Source organism: Hippopotamus amphibius, chromosome 17, assembly GCF_030028045.1.
Source record: "Hippopotamus amphibius kiboko isolate mHipAmp2 chromosome 17, mHipAmp2.hap2, whole genome shotgun sequence".
Taxonomy (NCBI): Eukaryota; Metazoa; Chordata; class Mammalia; order Artiodactyla; family Hippopotamidae; genus Hippopotamus; species Hippopotamus amphibius.
In genome coordinates this window covers 38317843-38341216 of record NC_080202.1, presented here as the reverse complement: position 1 = coordinate 38341216, position 23374 = coordinate 38317843, and the positions used below count along the sequence as shown (strand labels likewise).

At 44.8% G+C, this 23374-nt stretch overlaps 1 long non-coding RNA gene, 1 other non-coding gene and 1 pseudogene across 2 annotated transcripts in view; all 3 read left to right on the top strand.

The window, feature by feature from the left end:
* LOC130839873 (uncharacterized) overlaps nucleotides 1-22516 on the top strand; it is a 69790-nt gene extending 47274 nt beyond the window's left edge. The window contains exons 2-3 of the long non-coding RNA XR_009049919.1: nucleotides 11420-11468; nucleotides 22222-22516. This is a non-coding gene — a long non-coding RNA (uncharacterized LOC130839873). The remainder of the gene's footprint in view (nucleotides 1-11419; nucleotides 11469-22221) is intronic.
* Nucleotides 8535-8607, top strand: TRNAR-UCU (transfer RNA arginine (anticodon UCU)). The gene has a single exon. It is a non-coding gene; the product is annotated as a tRNA-Arg (tRNA).
* On the top strand, nucleotides 19535-19961 carry LOC130839872 (mitochondrial pyruvate carrier 2-like; annotated as a pseudogene).
* Nucleotides 22517-23374: the final 858 nt, after the last annotated feature.

The window sequence follows — 23374 nt, the reverse complement described above, 5'->3', positions numbered from 1 at the left end:
GGGCTGAAGGGAGCGAGGCACAGCAAAGAACCTAGTGTGGCCAGAGCCCAGTCAGGGGAGAGACCAGGTGGGGCCAGGTCCTGTATGGTCTTGTAGGCCAAGGGAAGGACTGTGACCCGTTCTGACAGCATGGGAAGACAGAGATGGCTTTTAAGTAGGGCTGTGACAATCAAATTTATGGCATTTGGAGAGGATCACTGTGGCATCAGTGTGGACAACGGGGACAAAGGCAGATGTAGGGAGATTGGTGAGGAGGCTACTGTCAGAGTCCAGGCAAGAGGTGATGGTGGCCTGGCTGGGAGGATTAATGCGGGGCTTGGGCGGGGGGGTGGGGGGGACAGGGATGCAGATGTCGAGTAAAGGGGATGAAGGTGCAATTGACCAGATGTAGTGAGGGTTAGATCGCGGGGATAAGGGAGAGGGAGGTGACAAGAGCAAGCCTTGGGACTCTGGCTTTAGATGCTGGATCGGCAGTGAGACAGGAAACACTGGCTGGGTGGGAGAAAGGGGAACCTTCTGCGCTCAGATTTGGGCATGTAGAGTCCAAGGTGCCCTTGAGGCATTCAAGTGGGTCTGATGCTCAGGGAAGTGGGGGGAGTCAGAGATGTACTTGTGTGAGTTACCTGGGTGTCCTTGGGAATGGAGGTGGGGAGGCTGGATGTGGGGCTCAGGGAAAGACTAAGAAGTGGGACGAGAAGAGGGTCAGGATTGGACCTTGAAGCCCCACGCATCACTGGAGGATGGTGTGAAGTATTGTGGGGTGGGCGGAGGCCAGGAGATGAGTTTGGAGGCTGTGAGAGAAAACGAGGGAGTCTGCAGGGAGAAGGAGAGGAGAGGCCTTTATAAAGCAGAATTGCCGGGCCTTGGTGAGGGATGGAGTGTGGGGTGAAGGCAGGGAGGAGTCTAGTTTGAATCCCAGCTTTTGACCCTGGTACCCAGGTGGGTCTGCTGTTCAAGAGGGAGATCTGGGCTGGGGATGGAAACGTTTGGAGTCATCAGCATATGACTGGACAAGAATGATCAGGGAATGTGTGTCTAGTGGGAAGAGATCCAAGAATCGAACCCTGCAGGACATTAACTAAGATGAGAGTAAGGGCCGGGAGGTCGGAGACATGCCATCGAAGCTCTGGCGAGCCCTGCTGGTCATCCCCCAGCATCTGCGCTCCTGTGCGTGAACTCGCTTCCCAGCTCCCCACTGCCAGATGTGGCCGTGTGCTTTCATCCCCAGCAGTGGGAAGCCAAGGCGAAGCGAGCCCTGCCAATGATGAGTGAAGCCTTCTCCGCCTGGGCTTTAAGACCCCAGGTATATCCCCTCTACACTCCCTTTCCCCTTGCCAAGGCTGGAACACCACAAGGCAGTCCCCGAGCTTTGGTTTTCAGTCACGGATAAGCCCTAGGGGGCAGTACAGCAACACCACGGAGGTAACCTGGATATCCAAATGACTGCAGGGGAGGTCCTCATGGACCTGGACTGTTCACTCAGAACGAGAAAGAAACTTTATATTCTTTGAGCAGCTGTCTTTTTTGGATCTCTTCGTTATGGGAGTTTAGCCTAATTAATACAACTCAGCTAAGCTAATACAATTTAGCCTAACCCAACTAATGTAACTAATTAGCCTAATAAAAGTTATTAACTTAACTGGTACAACATAAAATTAAAATACAATAAAATAAAAAGTGAACCTGACGAATGCAATATCACTTATCCTAACTAGCATGAGAAGCAAGGGAGGAGAGTGTATTAAGAGAAAGTGGGAGCTGCGTTGAATGTTGCATAAGGATCAGATAAAATAAGGGGTGAAGAACATCCACCAGCCTTGGTAACTAGGAGGTGACTGGTGACTCTAGTGGCTCTTCCAGGGCAGCAGTGGGGGGGTGGGCTGGGGGGATGGATGGGTGAAACGGGCCATAAAGAAGTAGATTCAGCAAGTGTAGGCGTCTCTTGAGGAAGTTGGATGTGAAGGAAAGGAAGGAGATGGGGAAGGATCTAGAAGGGGACTCGGGATCAAGCATGATTACAGTGGAGCTGGGGGAGAGGGAGGGGTTGAAGACACTGGAAAAATGATGAGTGAGGGAGTGAGGCCTCCTTGGAGGGGGAGGGGCTGGGACCCAAAGCTAGGTAGACAGGGCAGGAAATCTGTGTTCCAAGGCGTGTTCGCAGCTGTGGGAGAGGAAGGGAGTCCTTTCTAGAGAGCTTCCCTTTTCTCTGAGAAGCAGGACGAGGTTGAGGGGCACAGTGTGGGGCGGGGAAGAGTTAGTTGAGTTGGGTGGAGGATGGAGCTGCTCAGAGAAAGTAAAGCTGACAGAAGGAATCTGCCTACAATACAGAGACAGTTGGAAACTGGGAATTGGTGGAGGTACCAACTTCTGGGGTGTAGGGGCTTTTTCCAGCTGAGCTTAGCCTCTAAGGCTGGGGTCCAGGAGTGCAGCAGGCAGGTGGGTGGGCCCAGGGTGGGAGTTCTTTCCACTGCAGGCAGAGGGAGTCCAGGAGTGAGGGTATGAAGGGGTGGATCCAGGGGCTGGATGGGGAACGAAGTTGAAGGCGGGGTCGGGGCAAGATCTCAGCAGAAAATTGAGAAGTGTGAGAGCGCGAAGGGGTCAGGAGGGCACAGAGCAGAGGCGGTGGAAGCAGGGAGACTGAGGCCTGGAAGAAGGGAAGCTTGGCCCATGGAGGCTGCCTACTCTTTGGGTTTTGCAGGGACCCCAAAGCTGCCCAAGATGACAGCAAGACTTGGGTTGGAGAGGCATTCTAGGAGCCAAGAGCCAGAGTCTTTGAAATATGAGGGATGTGGGCGGGGCGATCTCCCAGAAAAAGCAGGGTGGACGGCGGCCTGAGCCTTCCCTCTGCCCAGCACACAGACATCAGCAGGCCGAATAAACAACGACCTCTTACATGTATGTCGTGGAGCTTGACCATTTACAAAGCCTTTCATTTCCCTACCTGTGCAATTCAGCATTTGTTTTAAGAGAAACAGCTGAGAGGGATTAAGATTCTAAAGGCCCCACAGAGGGGATGCCTTACCCACAACCTGTGATCTCCACAGACCCAGGTCACAGGACCTTGTTTGTGGCTGTGAAAACAGATGGGGAGTGTCCCCCGCCTTTGGCCCCTGCCGTGGAAGTACAGGGTCCTGTCACAGGGAAATAAGGCACCTACAGTTCCGGAAGGTGGGCACCCTGGAGGGAGGAGGGGAGACAGGATACATTCTCAGGGTGGGGGTGATCCCGATCTCGTGGCTGTGGCAGCCAGGAGCCCCCTTGGGTGTTATTTTGGCCTAGAGGATGGGGACCCAGCAGCAGGAGGTGGAGGCAGTGGGGTGCCCCTGCCGTGGGGAATTGTCTGTGGCTTGTGAGCGCCTGTATGTCTGTCCACATGTGTCCGTTGGTCCTGTGTGTGTGTCTGTGAGTGGGTCACTGACTGGTTCCTGAGTTGGGGAGGGGGGGTCTATGGATGTGCGCGCGTACGCGCGTGAGTCTGAGCGTGTTTGGGAAGCAGCGCCGTAAGTTCTTGCGTCAGGCTATCCCGAGCGCGTGGAGCGTGCGTCTCGGCCATGCACGGCTCTGCGTCCAGGAGCGTGTAAGGACGTGTCTCCTCTGCAACGAGGCAGAAACTAGGTCAGCGCGTGGGTGGGAGTGGAGCTAGGGATCGATTTTTCAGCAGTAACAGGCTGAGTGGGGAAAGGGGGCAGGGGTGGAGGGGGCGGAGAGGGCAGGGAAAGGTACCCTTGGACCTGAAAGCCCCCAGCCTCTTCAGAATACCTGCCCTTGAGGGAGGGGGCCAAAGAAAGAAGTGAGAGATGTGGAGAACCTTATCACCCAGGGACCGGGAATGGAGGTGGGGAGGCAGGCAGAGAGGCGGAGAGGTTGGATGTTGGGGGTCTCTTGGCCTGAGGCTGGTGGGTTGGGGGGGCCAGAGGTTGCATGTAGCAGCCAGCTGTGTGTGGGGCTTTGGTTAAGAAAAATCTCTCTAAAACCTTGTTAAAAAGCCTGGTGTTCCTCCTGCCTGATACTACGAGATCTGCTGTAGCAAGATGCCATAGCAACACCCCTCCATCCATCCCTTCCTCCTCTCCTCCACCTAGACATAAAGAGCAGATGCAGGTGGACCCCGAGTAGTTCCTCACCTGGGTAGGGAAGAGGGCTGAGGGATGTCTGATCAGATGGGAGAGCGAGAGTTAGATTTGGTTAAGAAAAAGATGGAGGGCATCTGTCTCCAGATACTGCTGAGGGGTCTTTGGGGACATGGGGAGGGGGAACTGGCATTTTTTCACACTGGGCAAGGACACAACAGTATCAGGGCACTCTGCCCAGGGGCCTGGCTGCATGGGAAGGGTCTCTTACCCCACGGAGTGAGAATTCTTACTCCTCTGGGACCAGAGTTCCCCCAAACCAGGGAGATGCTCTTTTATCTGCTCCCCTAGTGCTAGACACCCCTTGAGCTGGGATCCCTAAGCCCTAACCCCAGAACCCCCCATGTCCTCAGGTATAATGGGAACAGGGAGTCTGAATGCCAGGGCCCTGGAGAGGGCAGTGGGCCCTTCCCGATGCCAGGCCTTTCTAGGGAGGATGTGCTCTCCCCGTGTCAGGGCCCCGTGCCTGCCCTGCCTCCAGCTTCCCACTTCCTCCTCCATCTGAGCTGTTGCAGCAGCAGCAGCAGCACCTTCTCTCTCGACACCTTCCAACCCGGGGCCCAGCCAAGTACCACCCAGCCCACAGCAAGCAGGCTCACAGCAGCCCGGGAGCTGGCATACTCCTTGGCTCCTGCCCCTCCCCTCTGCTGCCTCCTGCAGCCCCTCCTTTCCTGCCTTCTGCATCCTGGAGAGGCTGTGGAGAGCCCCCTGCTCTGTCCGGGGCCCCCACTGGAGCCCTCTTTAGCTCAGGGGCTGTTTCGAGGGCCACATCAGCCCAAGCCCTTGTGAGCTCCATGTCACCCTGGGCCACCAGGGCATCACCTTAGTCCTTTGTGGTTGCAAGTCAGTGCAGACCCCTGTGGCTACTGTGGGCTCCATCTCACTCTGGGCCAAAGCGGGCTCCACTTCCATCTGATTCCTCGTGGGCTGCATGATACTCTGGAGCAATGCGGGCCCTATATTAGTTAGCTTAAGAACCCCTGGGCTCCATGCCAACTCCAGGCCCCGTAGGTACCTTCGTGTGGGCTGCCATGGGCTCCCTGACATTTTGGGCTGGGAGTTCCATGGCAGCTTGGGCCCAGGCAGGTGCCCCATGGTTCTAATTCCTTGATCCGCTGGACACCGTGGACAGACACCATCTACATCAGCACCCTGGGCCCCTCGGGACTCCTGTGGGTTCTTTGAGCTCGACGTTCTAATTCCTTGTAGATCATGGCTGTTCCGTTGGGGTCAGTGGACCAATAGCACTGGCATCACCTGAGACTTGCTGGAAATGCAAAATCTCAGGCCTCACCCAGACCTTCTGAATCAGAATCTGCATTGTTAACAAGGCCTTTGATGCATATACACATTAAAGTGTGAGCAGCACCATCGTCAAGTTCATGTCCATCTAGATCAAGGTGGAGCCACGTTGACACCATGCTGTATGAGCTCCATGACCCCACGGCCAGTGTGCACAGTGTATTAAAGAACCCCCAGTGCCACGGGGGAGTTGAGGTGTTCTCCCTGTGACTCCCCAGGCCTCTGCCTCCTCCGTCTCTCACCTTTCTTTACTTCCTCCCTGAGACCTTGCCTCTAGCCAACTTCCTTCTCCAAAACCAAATGCTTGTTCCCCTGAGTCTCTGGCCCCCTCTGCGCAGAATCAAAGCACAAAGGGCTTTTGTCATCCTCCACTCTGAGCTGGGCTTTGGGGATCCTCCCTCCTGACCCTCCCTCCCCAGCAGCCTTCTGCCGACCTCAGGCCACCCGAGCTGGAAGCTGCTGCTGTAGTTTTCCATCCCTGCTGTTCTCTGCCTTATACACACGTTGCACAGATAGATCCAAAGTCTATATCTATATATACTTCTCACCCCCCCACCCCCGGACGGCGTGCGTCTCCTTTGCCAGGCTGTGGTCGTGCAGTCTGTCGCTCGTTAAGGCACTGTCTCAGATTTGCATGTTTAATATTTTATCCAGGAAGCGCTCCTGGCTGGGCCCTGGGAGCTGGTGTGAAGCCGACAGAATGTCAGGCCCCGGAATGGTTGCTCACGGGTGGTGGCGGTGAGACGAGTGTCTGGGGGACAGGAGGATGGTGACGCCAGTTCCTGGCTGCTGGTCTAGACGTCAGTATCAGGATGGGTGTGGGGAGAACACATCAGAGATGGGCAGCTGCAGCCTGCACAGAGAGCCCCCCCTCCTGGGGCACAGCCATTGACCTCTGATGTGAACTTGCTTTTTGAGTTCATGACTCTTCCAGGTCTCAGTCCATATCAGTGTCTGGGGATTTTCCAGTGGGGCGAAGCCCTTTGGCTCCATGGGGAAGTGGCGAGGAACTCCTCCCCTTACCTGGTTTCCCCCATACCCAGGGCAAACCATGGAGGAGGACAGAGTGGGAGGGAGGAGCTAGGCAGGAGAACAGCAGGTCTGGCCAGTGCTGTGTGACCTTGGGGTGTCATTGAGCTGGCTGGTTTCTGTGAGTGACAGGGAAGAATCATCAGCATCTTCCTTCCCTCCCTGGCATGTTGGAGATCTGAGTTAGTGGCAAGCAGCGCAGAATATTGACAGCAATCCCTTCTGTTCCCAGATATTTGTAAAGAACTTAGTGGGCAGGAGGGGGAGAGGAGGGAGAAAGATGAGGCACTGGCTCTAGGGCAGATGGAAAAATCTGAAGATGGAAGAGGGGGAGGGGAGAGCAGACAGACACAGGCCTTTCTTTCTGACCCTTGGGAGGCATGAAATGCCTGATTGTGCCTGTGTCCTGAGGGTTCAGTGGGGCCTGAAGGTCGGGACATGGTGGGGAGGGGAGGGAGAGTCTGCTCCATCCCCTAAGCCCCTCGGGAACAAGATCCCCACACATTCTGTGCAGTCTGGCAAGGCTCTGATAGAAAGGGCTTCTTAGAGAAGGGAGGATGGGGCGTGGCCCCAGACCCTGCTCCCCCACCCCTTGCCAAGTTGCGGGGCCTGGAGGTTTATCTGTGCAGGACTCAGCCCCGGTTGGGGGCAGGGCCCGGGAAGGAGTGTGTGTGTGTGTGTGTGTGTGTGTGTGTGTGAGATTGACCCTCAGCCTGCAGCTGGGACACCCCTCTGCCCCAGAGCTGCCTGCTCCACAGCTGCTCCCTACTGCTCCTCCCCCAGGGGCTGCACTGGAAAGTTCTTCCTGGTATCTTGCCTCAGTTCTTCCTGCTGCCACTTCAGTGCAATTACTCTCTGTTTTGCTGTCTGCAGGGATGGGGGGTGGGATTAGAGCCCTTACTTCCTGGGGTTTGTGCTACATCCTCGACCCAGGAAGAGGCATCCTGATCTGATATGGAAGCCTGGAGGCCTGGTCTGCCTCTCTGGTCCATTCTCTGTGTATGGATACCCAACATACCTAGAGGGCTTGGCCTCTACATAAAGTGATACCCTCCTGTCAGCATCCCCACCATCCACCCACTAATAAGGAACTGGGAAGGAAGCTTAAAGGACCTTCAAACAACCACGATGGACACCACCAAGCTGCACACCAAAGCATGGACATTTCACATGTTAGGGTGCCCCCTGTGCTCACAATGCCCCCCATTTAGGTCAGCAGCTTGCAAATGCCTTTTAGCCCTGGGACTTTTGGTCCAGAGGATATCACACAGAAGCAAAGAGAAACAAAACTGAGGAAAGTCAAGCTGCTGCAGTGGAAGCCAGGGGTGGAGGGCCAGGGAGACCTTCCTGCTCTGCTCCTTGGAGACCTTTCCAACCCCTCCTGCCATCCCCTGGGGACTTCAGAGAGTTCCTGCAGGACTCCCAGCACCTGGCAGAGCACCGTTAGAAAAACACTGATCTGCAAAATCTAGTTTCTTAACTCCTGGAAGCTGCCAATCAAAGGGAATGGGGCCCAGCAGAGATAGGAGTATAAGTGACAGTCCCTCAGGTGACAGCTTGATGACAAGGGAAGAAGAGGTTAGAATGATGCTAAAAAGCAGATATGCAAGCCTGAAGGGCTCAAGGATGGGGCCATTTAGTTTGGGGGTGTCCTCGATGCTCCTCAAGAATCTCCGGGGGCTGAACTCATGCTCAGAGTGGGGCCCTGAGACACCAAGGGAAGGCTATGCTTGGTGGAAAGGAATTAGATGAGAAATTTGAGAAAGACTGCCTGCCCTCACCATGGTTAAAATACAAAAATATGAAACAACCTGGGTCCTTGAACGTGAACCCTGAACTTACGGAACACGTTGACTCACTCAAAGAGTCATAGCAGTGGTTCTCAGCTGGGGTGATTTTGGTCCCCCTCACCCCAGGGAGCATTTGGCAATGTCTGGGGATATTTTTGGTTGTCACAACTGGGGAGATGCTATCCCTTAGATGCAGCATCTAAGGGATAGAGAGAGACCAGGGATGCTGCTAAACATCCTGTAATGCATAGGGCAGTCCCCCCTCAATAAAGAATTGCCCACTTCCCTGGTGGTCCAGTGGTTAGGACTCTGTGCTTCTACCACAAGGGGCACAGGTTCAATCCCTGGTCAGGGAACTGAGATCCCCCATGCCACGTGGGGTGGCCAAAATTTAAAAAAAAATTTTTAAAATATAAATAAAAAATTAAAAAATCACTTAAAAAAAAAAAAGAATTGCCCAGCACAATATGTCAGTTGTGCTGAGGGGGAGAAAACTTGGTCTAGACTCTAGATGATACCAGAATCTTTACTGTATCTATTTATTGCCCCCTCCAGAATATATTCCCAGAAGTTGGAAATAATGAGTCTTCTACTTGTCTACTGCATCTGCCCCTGGACTTTATGTGGGGTAGGTGCTTTACAAGTGTATGTTAGGTAAATGCATGAATAAATGACTTACCTGGACATGGTAGGCAGCCCTCTTCTTTCAGTCCAGAGCTGGGTTTGCCTTGGGGGAGGCACATGCTACTTCTTCAGTTTAGTTAATAGATCCTGCAAGGGATGCTGACCCTGGGCAACCCTGGGAGAAAGCTGGGGAGGGCTCACCCAAAAGTGCCTGAGCTGTTGACTCAAAAAGAACAGATGATCATTTGAAAATGAAATTTACATATCATTTGCATATTGCTTTGGATATGATTTGCATACTGCTCCTTTAAAGTCAAAAGGCACAGATCTCCCGGCCTGGTCCTGCCTTTCCCAGCTCCGTCCCTCTACTCTTTCTTGGCTCACTTTCTGGGGAATATCCACCTGTTGGGCCCACATTTGCTTTCCCAGGGCCTGGCACAAAAAACTTAGGAAACCCATTCATGGTGAGATGCAAAAAAAGAAAAAGGCAGACCCCTTGCATTTTGCCCATATCTTGTGGTCTAGATTCTGGCCTTTGGTGTCCCACATGCTTGAGTTTCAACTCGGCCTCTGCTGCTCCACAAACTGGATGACCTTAAGGAGTTATTTAATCTCTCTGCCCCTTAATTCCCTCATCTATGAAATGGGAGTAACGATGGAGCTACAGTGATGATTCAGTAAGAAAATCTATTAAAGTGCCAGGTATCTGGTAGGCACTCAAGAAATGATAACTGTTGTGCTTACTGTTAAGTCTGGTTTCTCTGAAGCAGCTGTCACCAGGAGGAGCTGCTTTCCTGAAATTCTTGCTCTGCTGCTCCTCCCTTAGCTGATCTTTTTTCCTTCTTGAAACTCTCTGCTCTTGGCTTTGAGGTGCCACTGTCTTCTGGATTTCCTTCCAGCTTGCTGGCCACTCCTTCTTAGTCTGATTCCTTCTCTTCTGTCTACTTCTAAAGTTTTGAGAGTCCCAGGGCTTGGTCTCAGGACCCCTCACCTTTTCTCCCTGGGAGTCCATGGCTTTAACCACTGGCCCCATGCCAGGGACTCTCAATTATTTCTCCAGCCTGGAGACTTATAATCCACACCTACCTGATATCTCCACTTGATGTCCAAAAGGCATCTTAAAATCAACGTTGTGATTTCTTTTCCTCTCCCAGGTGTCCCTACTTAGGGAAATGGTATTGTCATCTACCCAGTTGCTCAAGCCCCAAAACTCAGAATAAGTCTTTGATTTCTCTCTCCCTCACCCCCTGCTTTAGTTATCTCTTGCTATGGAACATAGTATTCCCAAAGTTTAGTGGCTTAAAGTGATAAGCATTTACTATTTACATAATACATGCTTCTTTTGGTCAGGAATCCGGAAGTGACTTAGCTGGGCTCAGGGTCTCTCATGAGGTTGCAGTTAAGATGTCAGTGAGGATGCAGTCATTTAAAAGGGTTGCCTGGGCTGGAGGATCTGCTTCCAAGGGGACTCATTCACAAGCCTGTTAAGTTAGTGCTGATGGTTGGCAGGAAGCCTGCATTCCTTATCTTGTGGACATCACAGAGCTGCTTGAGTGTCCTCATAATATGGCAGCTGACTTCCCCAGAATGAGTGATCCCAGAGAGAGCAGAGCAAGCCATAATCCCTTTCCTGATTTGGTCTTGAAAGTCTCACGCTGTTACTCCTGCCATGTTCTGTTCGTTAGATATGAGTCATTAAGTCCAGCCCGAGCGTTCATGGGGAGGAGAATTAAGTCCCATCTCTTGAAGGGAGGCATATCAAAGAATTTGTGGGCATATTTTAAAACCACTACCTAAATATATCTTGAATTATCTACTTCCCTCCATCTCCACTGCCACCGTCCCAGTCCTAGTCCCCCTCATCACTCACCTCAGCAGTGACAGTGGCCTCCTGACTGACTTTCTTGTTTCTACTCACGTCCCTCTACAATCCATTCTCCACAAAGCAGCCAGCATGGCCGTGGGACAATCACATGTGAGGGCTTCTAGTTAATGATGATGAACTACATCTCTTTTCCCTTTTAAGATCCCACTAAAACGGTAGTAAAGAAAGAAGGCAGGCATAAATCTATAAGGACAGAGACAATGATATCTCAGCAGGTAAAGGGTTTCGGCAATGTTTTGGCAGATTAGAAGTGGATTGAGGAAGAGTCATAGATTTAGTGATGAGGACAGAGGAAGACATGATAATAAGGGGAAAGGGGATTTGGAGGCATCAGATTAGGTAGAGGTGCAGGGGTGAGTCATGGACTGGACCAACAGTTGACCTTCTCCACGACTGCCCTGCACAGAAAGGCAGAAGACTAGAATTTTCTTACCTGGAGAAACTGAAAATCTCTGAAGAAAAATTCCATATAGTAATATCTGCAGTTTCCAGTGAAACAGCTGGCTCTTTGCCCAATCACGACAAAGCAAAATCCACCAGTAAAGAATCCTCACGCATGCCTGTGGAACTTCCAGTCTGCTTCTTAATGCTTTTCCTTAAATGCAAATGGCTGAGCAAGGATCACCTGACAAACGAAGAAAACTCTTGTGTCATTTCAGATGCTGGGAAACAGACATCAAATGGAGTTAGAAGGGCGTGAGATATATTGTGAGTAATGCTGGTGGAAAGTCTTCAGATTGTGATGCGGGACTGACATGTGAGAAAGAAGAGGGGGAAGGAAGGAGGATTGAGGAGGATGAGTTTTAGTCTGCCATGCGGTGGTACAAAGAGTCTCAGCCAGAGCTTCAGAGTGACGATGATTGCCCACTAGGGGAGACCCTGCTGGGCTGAAAGGACCGGGTGGTAAAACCCCCCACCATGCTTAGTAATTGGCTGGAGTTGCCTGGGGAAAGTATGTCCTCAGTTCAAACACTGAAGTTGATTCAGAAATTGTGGAAGCTGAAGTTTGTCAGCTGACAGCACTCTTCATGACAAATGCTTGCTTGAAGTGGAATCTGGGTGGTGCATTTCCATGGCTGCTACAATCCCAGCATGAAAGAGAAAGACAAAATAAAAAAAAAAAGTAGAAGAAAAGCAAAGGACACAGGAAAAAAAAGAACAACTTAAACACACCCCTCCTGATAATTAATATCCTCTAATAGTTATTTTTAAAAGAATAGAATGCAGTGAAAAAAAGAGTGAGCTATAGAAGAATGAGGTTTTTTTTAATTAAATAGGTAATAGAATGATTGGAGAAGTAAAACAAAAAAAAAATCACTTGGAGAGTAGCAGCACGAAAAGACAAAGAAATGAAATTTGTTGAGCTCTCAACTATGTGCGAGGTGCTAGTATCTGATGATAAATAGCAGACAATATTCACAAAGCCCTTGCTCTAGAGAGGTTCCCAAGAAGAGAAATACGTGGGAAAAAAGTATTGAATATTTAGCTGGACCAGTCCAAATGTTTAGGTACAATATTTGACTAATAGGAGTTCCAGAAAAAGAAGGCAGAAAAGAAGAGGGCAGGAAAATGACAAAAAGTTAATACAAGAAAATTTCACAGGATTGAGGGACATGAGTGTCTGAAATGAATGATCTGAACTTCTACTTTGGTCCAAGATGGAGTAACAGGGAATGGATTTACTCTCCCATCTGACACAATTAAAAAGCCGGGGCACGGGCTTCCCTTGTGGCGCAGTTGTTAAGAATCCACCTGCCAATGCAGTGAACACTGGTTCGAGCCCTTCTCCAGGAAAATCCCACATGCCACAGAGCAACTAAGCCCACGAGCCACAACTGCTGAGCCCACACGCTGCAACTACTGAAGCCCACACACCTAGAAACCATGCTCTGCAACAAGAGAAGACACCACAGTGAGAAGCCTGCACACCACAACCAAGAGTAGCCCCCGCTCGCTGCAACTACAGAAAGCCTGCGTGCAGCAACGAAGACCGAAAACAGCCAAAAAATAAAAAAAAAATAAAAAGCCAGACAAAATATATGAAACAATGAGATTCAGGCATTAGAAATCGGGCAGCATAGGACAGTGATCTCTGAGAGAAGAGAAACAAAGCTATAAACTCTACAATTGTTCCAGCCGACTGCCTGTAGTGAGTTTCCTGGTCACAGCACAGGGAGGGGTAACTCAGGCAGAGCCTGGTGGTCTATCTGAGTTTTAGAAAATTTATACAGTTGTGCACCCGAGATGGTAGATTTAAACTCAACCATATCAATAATTGCAGTCAATATACATGGCCTAGACAACCTAATTAAAAGGCAGATAAAAAGGAAAGACCCAACTACGTGCTGTCTAAAATAAAGACAAGTAGGTAAAAAGTAAAAAGTTATACCATGCTATCACTAATCAAAAGAATGCTGGAGTGGCTATATTAATATAGGATATGTCATGCTAACACTAATCAAAAGGGCTATATTAATATCAGACAAAACAGATTTCAGAGTAAAGATTATCACAAAGGATAAAGAGGGCCGTTTTATAATAAGGTCATTTCCATAATAGAACATAATTCTTTTTCTCTTACTTAAAAAATTTTTTTAAGTTAACTATAGTTCATTTCCAATATTGTGTTAGTTTCAGGTGTTCAACTTCAGATTCTTTTCCACTATAGGTTATTACAAGATATTGAATATAGTTCTTTGTGCTATATAGTAAATTCTTCTTGTTTATCTATTTTACATATAGTGGAATGTATCTATTAATCCCATACTCCTAATTTATCCCTCCCCCTCCCCTTTCCCCTTTGGTAACCATAAGTTTGTTTTCTGTGTCTGTGAGTTTGTTTCTGTTTTGTAAATAAGATGATTTGTATTATTTTTTTTCAGATTCAACATATAAGTGATATCATACAATATTTGTCTCTCTGTCTGACTTACTTCACTTAGTATGATAATCTCTAGGTCCATCCATGTTGCTACACGTGGCAATATTTCATTCTTTTTTATGGCTGGGTAACATTCCACTGTATATGTATATATCCCATCTTCTTTATCCATTCACCTGCCGATGGACATTTAGGTTGCTTTCATGTATTGGCTGTTGTAAATAGTGCTGCTATGGACATTGCTGTATTTTTTTTTTAAGGACTTTAAATATATATATATATATATATATATATATATATATTTATTTTGTCTGTACCAGGTCTTAGCTGAAGCACACAGTATCTTTAGATGTGGCATGAGGGGTCTTTTAGTTGCAACATGCAGACTCTTAGTTGTGGTACGTGAACTCTCAGTTGTGACATGCAGGATCTAGTTCCCCAACCAGGGATCGAACTCAGGCCCCCTGCACTGGGAGCGTGGAGTCTTACCCACTGGATCACCAGGGAAGTCCCAGTGTACCTTTGTGAATTAGTTTTCATCTTTTCTGGATATATGCCCAGGAGTGAGATTGCTGGATTATATGGTAACTCTATTTTTAGTTTTTTTAAGGAACCTCCATACTACTTCCCATAGTGGCTGCACCAATTTACATTCCCACTAACAGTCTGGAGGGGGCATTCCCTTTTCTCCATACCCTCTCCAGCATTTACTGTTTGTAGACTTTTTGATGATGGCCATTCTGACTGGTGTGAGGTGATGCCTCATTGTAGTTTTAATTTGCATTTCTCTAATAATTAGCGATGTGGAGCATATTTTCATGTGCCTGTTGGCCATCTGTATGTCTTCTTTGGAGAAATGTCTATTTAGGTCTTCTGAAGAGGACATAATTCTAAAGGTTTATTCACAAAGCTTCAAAATACATAAAGCAAATACTGATAGAAATAGACAGATTCACAAGTATGATCAGAGATTTTAACACTCCTCTCTCAACAAGTGATAAAAGAAAACAGAAAATCAGTAAGAATGTAGAAGGTTTGACCAATACTATTAACTACTTTGACCTATATACATAGTACATATACATATTATATGTATTTCTTCTATGTGCACTGTTATATTATCTGTGAAAAATAATGATTATTTCTTCCTTTTTAATCCTTGTACTTATATAATTTTCTTGCTTTATTACATTGACTAGAATTTCTAGTACAATGTTAAGTAGTGGTGATAGAGACCTTCTTTGTCTTGTTTTCTATCTCAGAGGAAGGCTTTCAATAGTTTGGCATTTATCAGATTAAGGAAATTTGCTTCTCTTCCTACTTTGCTAAGAGTTTTCTTTTTTAAAAATCATGAATTGGTGTCAAATTTTTTCAAGTTCTGCACCTATTGAGATAATCATATGGGTTTTGTACTTTATTCTGGTAAAGAGATGAATAACTCTGATTTTCTAATGTTAAATAAATCTTACACTCCTGGAATTTGGTGGCTATATATTATTCTTTTTATATATTATTTGGTGGCTATATATTATTCTTTTTATATATTATTATATTAGAAATGCTAATATTTGGTTTAAATTGTTTTTCATTTCTGTTCAAGAGAGACTGACTTGTAATTTTCTTTGGAATATCCTTATCAGGTTTCCTTTTCTAATATTTTATTTGTTTGTTTATTTTTTATTTTTGGCTGCATTGGTGCATGCGGAGCTCTTCCCTGTGGCTCTTGGGCTTCTCTCTAGTTGTGGCGTGTGGGCTCCAGGGCAGTGGCGCCGCAGCATGTGGGATCTTAGTTCTCCAACCAGGGATCGAACCCAAGTCCCCTGCATTGCAGGATGAATTCTTTACCACTGGACCACCAGGGAAATCCGCTTATCATGCTTCAGTATCAAGGTTATAATGGCCTTGTACAGTGAATTGAGCTTCTTTTCTTTCTTATTTCGGAAGAGTTTCTTGTATAAGTTTTATATTTCTCCTTTAAATATTTGGAAGAATTTACTGGTGAAGCCATCTGGGCCTGGGGTTTTCTTTGCGACAAGGCTTTCAATTATTGATTCAATTTCCTTAATAGATATGGAGCAGGACAGATTTTTTAATTTATTCTTGTTTCAGTTTAGGTAAGTTGTGCTTTTAAATAATTTTCTCACTTCTTCCAAATTTGCAAATTTAATCATTTAGTAATTAATAACATGCTCATTATCTTTTTAAAACTTTTTAATGGAGGTGTAACATGCACATAGCAAGGTGCACACATCTTACAGCCTGATGGATTTTTCCTTAAATATATGGTATAACCAATCCTAGATCAAGAAATAGAACATTTCCAATCCCCAGAAGCCCTCCCAGTCAATGTCCCTCCACCACTTTCCACAGGTAATCATGTTTCTGACTTCTACCACCATGGATCTGTTTTCTCTGTTCTTTTATCCCCCCCATTATTGAATTTCATATTATGGAATTTTATGGTCCCTATTTTTTTTTCACATGAACCTGAAATTAGCTTAATTTCTCTTGTACTTTAGAATTGTAAGCACCTGTTTTTCCTTAAGCCAATCAAATAGAGCCCATTTACAAATTAACCTCAACAATAATCAATATCCAAAGACAAAGATACACACTGAGACACACATATATATATATATATATATATATATATATATATATATCCAGACAGACGAGAGATCTCAAAGCTTCATTTTCCAAACTTAGTCATGAATTAGATATCACAATATAAAAACTCACTAGTTTATAAACAGTTGAATACAAAAAATTTTAAAGGGCTTCTTCCAGTTTTTTTTCCTTTTCAATCTCAAGAATTAGAGATGGTTTAGATAAGATATTTGTTCCTGAGAGCTCTGGTCTCAAGGCTGAGGGAGAGAAAATCAGGATCTCCCTAGTAGGACTTATTCCTTTAGGGTCAGAATTCTACAGAGAATTTTTTCTTCAAGCTAGCTTTTTCTACTGGTTGGGAATTAAATGGGGGTCAATTAAATCTTCAACTGGCATTGTGTACTTAATTGATACAATTGAAGGTTCATAATTTTCAAAGATAACCCCCTTTTGCTATTTTTTTAAAATGGTTTTGAAAAGTTGGTCTGATAGAGTTTCAAGTAATTAATTGTTGGGTTTCCTGCAAAGACGTTACTCTTTGGTTTCCTCTTTTAGAAGGTTCTAGATATGACAATCAAAGTAAGCATTCCATCCAGTCTGATCTCACTGTCAGCTTTTTTTTTTCCTTCTAACTGTGCGTGCAAAAATATTTTTTGGAATTTCAAAAGAACCCCAATTTGGTCATTTTAGGTTGAGATTTCCCTTAGTATAACTTTCCCAATTAAGTAGGTACTTGCAAGTATAAGTTTTTGTACACACATAATGCTGGCTGGGGTGTTAGAAAGAGGCTGGCCTTCTGACACCTCATGTTTCTATAAGAGGCTCTATTTCCCATTTTATTTATTTATTTTAATTAATTAATTTATTGGCTGTGTTGGGTCTTCGTTGCTACACATGAGCTTTCTCTAGTTGCAGCAAGCGGGGGCTACTCTTCTTTGTGGTGCACAGGCTCCTCATTGTAGTGGCTTCTCTTGTTGTGGAGCATGGGCCCTAGGCACATGGGCTTCAATAGTTGCGGCACATGGACTCAGTAGTTGTGGCTCATGGGCTCTAGAGCACAGGCTCAATAGTTGTGGCGCACGGGCTTCGTTGCTCCGTGGCACGTGGAATCTTCCCAGGGCAGGGCTCGAGCCCATGTCCCCTGCATTGACAGGCTGATTCTTTACCACTGTGCCACCTAGGAAGTCCTCAAGTATATAGTTTTGACAAAAGTATATCCTGTATATATACCACTACCCCCATTAAAATGTAGAACATTTCCATCACCCCAGGAAGTTCCCTCATGCCCCTTTCTGGTTAATCTCCAGAGGCAACCACTGTTCTTATTTCTCTCTCCATAGATTAAAATTTGCCTATTCTAGAACTTCATTTAAATGGAATCATTCAATGTGTACTCTTTTATGTTTGGCTCCCTTACTAATCATAATATTTTGAGATTTATCATATTCTTTCATGCATCACCTTTTTATTGGTGAGTAGTTTTCCATCATATGGATATATCACTATTTACTAATTCACTTACCTGTTGATGAACCTTTGGGTTGTTTCCAGTTTGGAGCTATTATGAATACAGGTGCTATGATCATTCTTACATAAGTCTCTGTGCAGACACATATTTTCATTCCTCTTGGGTAAGACCTAGGGGTGCAGGGTCATAGGGTAGATGTATGTTTGTTTGCCAAACTGTTTTCCAAAGTGGTTGTACAGTTTTACATGTAGGGCAGTTCTACTTGTTTGCATCGTCTCAATATGTAGTATTTTTCAGACTGCAATTTTAGTTATTTTAATGTGCATCCTGTTGTGCTTTTAGTTTGAATTTCACTGGTGACTGAGGACATCAAACATCTTTTCATTTGCTTATTAGCCTTTCCAGTATCTTTTGTGAAGTGTCTCTTCAAGACTTCTGCCTATTTAAAAAATTGGGTTGTTTGTCTTTCTGTTACTGAGCCATGGAACTTATTTACTTATTCTGTATATAAATTCTATATATATAGAACCTATATATATAGAAATGTATATCAGATATATTTATGATTATTTTGATAATCATATCATCACTCAGTGGCTTACTTTTTCATTTTATGAGGATCTCATTTGATGAGCAGAAGTTTTAAATTTTAATGAAATCCATTTTATCATTTTCTACTTTTATGCTTAGAACTTTTTTGTCCTAAGAAAATTTTTCCCACCCCAAGGCTGCAAAGATATTCTCCTATGCTTTCTTTTAGAAGCATTATGATTTTAGCTTTTTATATTTAGGTCAATGATCTATCTCGAATTAATCTTTGTGCATGGTGTGAGGTGAGGGCTGGGGTTTCTCTCATTGTTCCAGCACCAAAACTTTCATTTTCCCATTGGAGTGCCTTCATGCCTTGTCAAAAATTGATTGTCATTGTGTGTTTATGAACATGTCGTTTCATTGACCTATTTGTCTATCTTACACCACTACTATGCTTTTTTAAAAAATTAATCTTTTTGACTGCGTTGGGTCTTTGTTACTGTGCACGGGCTTTCTCTAGTGGGGTGAATGGAGGCTGATCTCCATTGTGGTGCACAGGCTTTTCATTGTGGTGGCTTCTCTTATTGCGCAGAGCATGGGCTCTAGGTGGGTGGGCTTCAGTAGTTGCAGCACATGGGCTCAGTAGTTGTGGCACATGGGCTTTGTTGCTCTGAGGCATGTGGGGTCTGCCCCCTGCATTGGCAGGTGGATTCTTAACTCCTGAGCCACCAGGGAAGTCCCACTACTGTACTATCTTGATTGCTATATGTTTGTAGTAAGTCAAAATCTAATAGTGTAAGTTTTTTAAGTTTGTTATTCATTTTCAAGGTTGTTTTGACTATTTTCGGTCCTTTGCATTTCCATACAAATGATAGAATCAGCTTGTAAATTTTTATTTTAAAAAACCTGCCAAGATTTTGATTATGATGGCATTGAATCTACTGAGCAACATAGGAACCATGACATCTTAACAAAGTTGTGTCTTTCAATCTATGAACATGAGGCCTCTCTCTAGTTGTCTTTTATTTCTTTAAGCAGTGTTTTGTATTTTTGATATAGAGGTCTTGCACATTTTGCATGAAATTTATTTATTAGTATTTTATGGCTTTTTGACATCATCAATGGTATTTTTAAATTTAAATTTTCCAGTTGTTTGTTGTCAATATACAGAAAGACAGAGGAGGGCAGGCTGAGCTGTGGGAAGGGCACCCTGGGGGAGAGAAGGGCGGGAGGCGTTGAGGCAGGGGAAAGTGAGGAGCTGCCCTTCATTGCCAGCCAGGGATGAGCATGCAGCCACTCTTCCACCCAGCTGTCCACAATCACTTGCCCACAGAAATGTCAGCCGCCGGCGCCCAGGGCCTGTGGGCCACCTACCACCGGGTCCTTGATAAAGTGGAGCTCTTGCTGCCTGAGATGTTGAGGCTGTTGTACAACCACTTGGCAGGTCCCAGAACAGTATTTTTCTGGGCTCTAATTATGAAATGGGTGTTGTTGTTGCTGGATTGGCTGACATGGCCAGACCTGCAGAAAAACTCGGCACAGCCCAGTCTCCTGTTTTGATGGCTACAGGGTTTATTTGGTCAAGATACTTGTAATTATTCCCCCAAACTGGAGTCTGTTTGCTGTTCATTTCTTTGTCAGGACAGCAGGAGACTCTCAGTCCTTTCATATTTGGAGATATAACCAAGAAGTAAAAGCTAAAGCAAGCAAATAAGAGTTCTTGATCACCCTGACAACCTAGATGTGGACATAACCACTGGGACCTAGTTCGATTTATTATTCGGTTGTTGATGAGCTGATGCTAACTGTGCTAACATTTGTAAGGCATAAAATGCAACTGTAACAGGGAAACAGTACCTGATTCAACAGAAAAATAAACTTTTAATAAAAAAAAAGACAATTGATTTTAGTATGTCGACAATGTTGTTGCTAAGTTTGCTCTAATAGTTTTTGTAGATTCCTTAGGATTTTATATGTACACAACCATTTTTACAAGTCCAGATTTACTTCTTCCTTTCCAATCATTATACCTTCAAGTTGTTTTCTTTCTTTATTGAGCTAGCTAGAATAAAGTTGAGATAGAAGATATGAGAGTAGATATCCTTATTTGTTTCCAATATTAGGGAAAAAGCACTCAATACTGCACCATTAAATATGATGTCACCTATAGGGTTTTTTCTTTTTTTAAAAGATTTATTCATTATTTTATTTATTTATTTTTGGCTGTGTTGGGTTTTTGTTACTGTGTTCAGGCTTTCTCTAGTTGTGGCAAGTGGGGGCTATCCCACGTTGCGGTACACAGCCTTCTCAGTGTGGTGGCCTCTTTTATTGTGGAGCACGGGCTCTACGCGCTCAGGCTTCAGTAATTGCGGTGCATGGGCTCAGTAGTTGTGGCGCATGGGCTTAGTTGCTTCGTGGCATGTGGCATCTTCCCAGACCAGGGCTCGAACCCATGTCCCCTGCATTGGCAGATGGATTCTTAACTGCTGTGCCACCAGGGAAGTCCCTGTAGGGTTTTTTCTGAGACAGTTTTCAAATTGAGGAAATTCCCTTTTATTTTAGTTACCTGAGAGTTTTAAAGGTCATGAATGGGTATTAAATTTTGTCAAATGCTTTTTCTGCACCTATTATAAATGGTCAGGTAGTTTTCCTACTTTATTTTGTTAATATGGTTAGTTACATAGGTTGATTTTGGAATAGCAAACCTGCATTGCTGGACAAAACTGCATTTGGTCATTGTTATGGATTACCTTTACAAAAATATATATGAATTTGATTTGGTATTTCTGTGTAGGATTTTTGTGTCTCTGTTTATGAGAGATATTAGCCATAACTAGCCTGTCTTGTAATCAATCAGCTTGTCGGGTTTTGGTATCAAGGTTATTCAGGTCTCATAAACTGAGATGAGAATTGTTCCTTTTTTCTCTATTTTCTAAGTTTGTGTAAGGTGGTAATATTTCTTCCTTAAATGCTTGAAAGAATTCCCCAGAGAAGCCATCTGGGCCTGGAGTTATCTCTGTGGGAAGATTTTAAATGAAGCATTCAATTTCTTTACCAAATATAGGCCTATTGTGAACTCAAAATTCAGAGTATTTTTGTGATATTTTTGGGTATTCCTGTGACATTTTTGGCAAATCATGTTTTTTTTAGAGGAATTTTCCCATATTACCTAATTTTTCCAATGTTGACATGAAGTTGTTTGTAATATTCTCTTATCATTTTTTAACACCTGTAGGGTCTGTAGTAATGTTTCCATTTTTATTCCTAATATGACTTATTTGTGCCACCCCCCCACCCCCATTATTATTCTTTCTAGGTTTTTACCAATCTTATTGGTCTTTCCAAAGAGCCAATTTTTGACTTTGTTGACTTTATTGTGTTTTTTTCCATGTTGTTGATTTCTACTCTTATCTTTACTGTTTCCTTCCCTCTGCTTTTTTTTTTGGAGGGGTTGTTAATTGTTCTTTTTAAAAATTCTTTAAATGGATGCTTAAGTCATTGATTTTTTTCTTTTATATTGTCCTAATATATAAATTTAAGTCTATATATTTCTCTTTAGGTATGATTTTAGCTGTATCCCATTATTATTCAGTTCAAAGTATTTTGTAATTTCCACTGTGGTTTCTTCTTTGGCCCCATTTGTTATTTAGAGGCTTATTAATTAATTTCTAAACTCTGGGGGAGGGGGATTTCTAGTTATCTTTTAGTTACTGATTTCATTTTCACTGAGTTCAAAGAATACACTATGCATGATTTTAATAACTTGAAATTTGTTCAGACTTGCTTTATGGCTCAACATATGGGCAATTTTGTTAAGTGTCAAAATTGATATTTGAGAAGAATGTGCATTCTGTAGCTAGTTCCCCCCCCCTTTATAGTATTCTATAAATAGTTAGGAAAATTCATTAATTATGTTGTTCAAATCATCCATTTCTCTACTGATTTTTTTAAAAAACTTTTATTGGACTTCCTAGGTGGCGCAGTGGTAAAGAATCGCCTGCCAATGCAGGGGACATGGTTCGAGCCCTGCCCTGGGAAGATCCACATGCCACGGAGCAGCTAAGCCCGTGCACCACAACTATTAAGCCTGTGCTCTAGAGCTCGTGAGCCACAACTACTGAGTCCATGTGCCACAACTATTGAAGTCCATGCGCCTAGGGCCCATGCTCCACAACAAGAGAAGCCACTACAATGAGGAGCCTGTGCACCACAAAGAAGAGCAGCCCCCGCTCTCAGCAACTAGAGAAAGTCCGTGTGCAGCAATGAAGATCCAACGCAGCCAATAAATAAATAAAATAAATAAATAAGTAAATTTATTTTTTTAAAAAAAGAACTTTTATTGAGATACAGTTAACAGACAATAAACTGCATATATTTAGAGTGTACAGTTTGGTATCCCAATCTCCCAATACATTCCCCCCAACCCTCCCTGCTTTCCCCACTTGGTGTCCATATGTTTGTTCTCTACATCTGTGTCTCTATTTCTGCCTTGCAAACCAGTTGACTTGTACCACTTTTCTGTAGTCCACATATATGTGTTAATATACGATATTTGTTTTTCTCTTTCTGACTCACTTCACTCTGTATGTCAGTCTCTAGGTCCATCCATGTCTCCACAAATGTCCCAGTTTCATTGCTTTTTACAGCTGAGTAATATTCCTTTGTATATATGTACCACATCTTTTTTATCCATTCATCTGTTGATGGACATTTAGGTTGCTTCCATGTCCTGGCTATTGTAAATAGTGCTGCAGTGAACATTAGAGTGCATGCATCTTTTTGAATGATGCTGTTCTCTGGGTATATGCCCAGCAGTGGGATTGCTGGGTCATATGGTAGTTCTATTTTTAGTTTTGCAAGGAACCGCCATACTGTTCTCCACAGTGGCGGTATCAATTTACATTCCCACCAGCAGTGCAAGAGCATTCCCTTGTCTCCACACCCTCTCCAGCATTTACTGTTTGTAGATGTTCTGATGATGCCCATTCTAACCAGTGTGAGGTGATACCTCATTGTAGTTTTGATTTGCATTTCTCTAATAATTAGTGATGTTGAGCAGCTTTTCATGTGTCTGTTGACCATCTGTATGTCTTCTTTGGAGAAATGCCTATTTAGGTCTTCTGCCCA